Raw genomic sequence first — 4,139 nt, 5'->3', positions numbered from 1 at the left:
AAATGCCTGTGTGTCTTGTGGAACAAAAAATACATTATTTTATTAAATATTTTAACACACCATTTGGTTCAGAATATTTTTTTCTTATTTTCCTCCTTAAAACCCTAGGTGTGTCTTATGGTCAGGTACGTCTTATGGAGTGAAAAATATGGTAAATAGTATGATATTTTTCTTCCCATAATTTTTTTTTATTAGTTCATATCTTTTGCTAACACATATACAATTACTTGTCTTCCTGTTTGTTGAAGCAACAGGTCAGACATTTGTCTCAGTAATGTCTGTCAAAGTGGCCTGCTGTAAAAACTGCAGCACCATGTTCATCTGAAGGGCACTCCAATGAAGGAAACTGATTTTCCATTCTCCTCCACTTTGTGGTATTTCAGGACGGCCATCCTACCCCTCGTTCTCTTATGCTTCTTCTTTGTGAGAGTGATGTGAGACTCTTTGCATCACCACTAAGTCTCAACACAAGATGAAGTGGAGTGGACTCTTTTTTTTTTTTTTTTTACAGAGTCAGAGAGAGAGAGATAGATAGGGACAGACAGGAACGGAGAGAGATGAGAAGTATCAATCATTAGTTTTTCGTTGAGACACCTTAGGTATTCATTGATTGCTTTCTCATATGTGCCTTGACCACAGGGCTATAGCAAACCGAGTAACACCTTGCTCAAGCCAGTGACCTTGGGTCCAAGCTGGTGAGCTTTGCTCAAGCCAGATGAGCCTGTGCTCAAGCTGGCGACCTTGGGGTCTCAAACCTAGGTCCTTCGCATCCCAGTCTGATGCTCTATCCACTGTGCCACCTCCTGGTCAGGTGACTCCTTTTGAATGTTGTAGTCAGACAAACTACATCCATCTTCCAGTTGCTGGCTAGCACAGCTCTGTCATTGCTGATCAGGAGGAATTCTGTCTCTATCCAGCGTCATGGCCTTGACATTTTTCATTGTTTCTGAGTGTTCAGCCTTGTTGGTCAAATAAGTTTGTAAATATGATGTATATGTTTGCTTGCTTAGAGTTTGCATTGGGAGCTGGGCAGCCAGATATAGTGAGGTTGCAGGTTTCCTCCTGATTGGGAGGGCCATAAAGAAATTTTGTAATTTCTTTATGGCCAATAATGAGTTCTCCTATTTTACTACATAGAACCAGCAGATGCTGGTGTATTGGCCAATAAGGTTTGGTATGCCCGCTCAGGGCGGCCTCTGGTACCAGCAACGATGCTGTCTGCAGACAAAACTCTGGCCTATATTCTGCCAGATGGAAAAAATTTGCTCTCTTGGTGCCGCTGACAGCTCTGTCGTTTCACGCATAGCTTATGATTTGGTAATTCTATTGCTGTAGTTTGTACTGTTTCTGTTTCTGTAATGACCTCACTCCTCGCACAGTGAACATCGTGAAAGATACCTGTGGTGCAGATTGTAAAGCAAGCAAAGGAGTGGAGTGTTGGTCAAATAAGTTTGTAAATATGTTGTATATGTTTACTTGCTTATAGTTTGCACTGGGGGCTGGGCAGCCAGATACAGTGGTCTGTGAGGTTGCAGGTTCCTTCCCTGATTGGGAGGGGCCATTGTCTTGCCAACGTTTACTGGAAGAGAGATATTTTCACCACCACTGAGAGGTGCAGTAGGATTCCTTCTTCCTCCCCTCCCTGATCCCTTGCCCTCCATGGGAAAAACAGGTTTTCTGCTTTTCCCTTGGCTTTTCTTGTGGCTTGCCTGTCTTGGTGAGACGCCAATACACAGAATGGCCCACCATCCTCTGACTCTGCCGTTTCTTTACCATCTGCCCAAATTTAATGAGAACCTGCATGTGAATGGTCACGATGTCAGTGGCTCCTGCCTTACAAGCCTCAAGAGTGATGGTCTTCACCGTAATGGTGTTCACAAAAACATACATCTTGGTTGAGGTTCTACCGCCAATAGTGATTGAAAAAGTTCCTATAATTTCAGTGGATTTTACTAAAAATGGGGTCAGAAAAGTTAGAAAGAAGAGCATGCTGTAAATTCTCCCTGCTTATTAAACACATGCAGTCACTTTTCTAAGAACAATTAAGATAAGCAACACTTTCTCCATATTAAAATTGGCTTAACGGTCATCCATCTGTATTCAGAGATTTGGTAAACACATCCACACTCAACTACCTATATTTACCATAATGTTATAAATTTGATCCTTTCTCTTCTGCATTTATCCTAGACTGATGAGCCACTAATTTTTATTTAATTAGTGAATAAAGAGCAATTATCAAACTGACAATTGTGTTTAATATTCAAGTTAATAAAAAAGGAAAAGATGGAATAAGAGGAACTATTCCTTCTCCAAAAGAAAAACTGAGTAAAATATTATTGGTTCAGTGGATTTGGGGAGGAGAGATATTTGAGACTAATGAATCACTATTTTATTACCTGTTTTGAATTTTGAATTGTTTTGGGATAATATGGATAGTTTTAAAAAACCAGGGCAGCTCACTTTTTTTTTTTTTTTGTATTTTTCTGAAGCTGGAAACGGGGAGAGACCGTCAGACAGACTCCCGCATGCACCCGACCGGGATCCACCTGGCACGCCCACCAGGGGGCGATGCTCTGTCCCTCCGGGGCATCGCTCTGCCGCGACCAGAGCCACTCTAGCGTCTGGGGCAGAGGCCAAGGAGCCATCCCCAGCGCCCGGGCCATCTTTGCTCCAATGGAGCCTTGGCTGCGGGAGGGGAAGAGAGAGACAGAGAGGAAGGAGGGGGGGGGGGTGGAAAAGCAAATGGGCGCTTCTCCCATGTGCCCTGGCCGGGAATTAAACCCGGGTCCCCCGCATGCCAGGCCGACGCTCCACCGCTGAGCCAACCGGCCAGGGCCAAAAACCAGGGCAGCTCACTTTTTAAAAATATTTGCATATAAACAAGAAGATAAATGATTATACTATGGTTGTTTGTTTCTTGATGGAGAGAGCAGAAAATAACACTCAGACTTTGTGATCAGCTTCTCTAGATGCCTCAGTTTACACTGTAATGTGGGCAACTTGTCAGTCAAATAAGTTTGTAAATATGATATATATGTTTGCTCGCTTATAGTTTGCATTGCGTGTGGAAGACAGGCTGTAAGCTGGCAAAATCAATATAGCCTAAGGCTTAGTTTTAAGACTAAGCCTTTCCCGCCCTTTTAATACTAAGATCTTTTCAAAACTAAACTTTTCCGGACACCCTTGACTGTTGCATGATAGGGGATGAGGAATCCCTTTTATGCCTCAGATAAGTGGCTGTGTATCAGAGACTTCCTTATTTGTATATTGGCTTAAAGGTTTTGATTTCTACACTATAAAATGGGGCAGACTGGGGGCTCACACTCTCTTGGTTCCTGAAATTAGCACTGCAGAGGAGATGCAGCCAAGATGTGGAGTGCTGAAGAAGAAGCTAGTTTGTGCAGAGTTTGTGCAGAGGGAAAGAGATGGAGAACAGAGGTGAATAAAGCTGGTGAGGTAGAAACCTTTGATTCTAGGAAACTCGGATGAGTCAGTGGCTTTGGGAGCCCTGAATAGAAAGGGAAGTGTTTTCCCACTGTGTGTATTTCTCGCCCGCTGGGTGCAAGCTAGGATTAAATGTAATGGCTCACCAGTTCTTGGCTCCGTTGTTTCGTTACCATCTGTTCGAATCAAATGCAAACCTGCATGGGCCAGGCGGTTGTGATGGTGGCTGTGGCTACTGGCCTGACCACACTGAAGAAATAGAATGGACTCTGTGAACCAAATTTAAGGACACAAACTGAAAGCAGAACAGGGGAGTGAACAGAGGAATAAAGGATAATGTTATGAGATGCCTTTGGCCTCATAATAGATCACCCCAAACCTTTGTGTTAAGTCACTCTCCCATACTTTAGTGAGTTGGGAATTCAGAAGCAACTTGTCTGGGTGCTGCTGCCATGGGGTCTCTCGTGCTTTTGCAGCCACACAGTGGTTGGAGCTGTGAACAGGGAAGGGGCTGGAGCAACTGTGGGATGACCGGACAGCTTCTTCTCATGACATGGTCTCATGTTTCTCCATGGATCTTTCCATGTTGGCTAGTTTGGGCTTTGCACCACACAGGAGTTTCAGTGTAGTTGAACAGCTCATGTGGTGCTCAGAATTCTAACTTCTGTGTTCCAGTGAGCGAGAAACATCAG

At 43.7% G+C, this 4,139-nt stretch overlaps 1 pseudogene; it reads right to left on the bottom strand.

Annotated features, from left to right (window-relative positions):
• Window positions 1-223: 223 nt before the first annotated feature.
• Window positions 224-1,890, bottom strand: LOC136403294 (ubiquitin-ribosomal protein eS31 fusion protein-like; annotated as a pseudogene).
• Between the last annotated feature and the right edge of the window lie 2,249 nt (window positions 1,891-4,139).

The sequence above is a fragment of the Saccopteryx leptura genome, chromosome 4, assembly GCF_036850995.1.
Source record: "Saccopteryx leptura isolate mSacLep1 chromosome 4, mSacLep1_pri_phased_curated, whole genome shotgun sequence".
Lineage (NCBI taxonomy): Eukaryota > Metazoa > Chordata > Mammalia > Chiroptera > Emballonuridae > Saccopteryx > Saccopteryx leptura.
The sequence above is the reverse complement of the archived record's forward strand: the minus strand, read 5'-3'. Positions and strand labels throughout refer to the sequence as shown.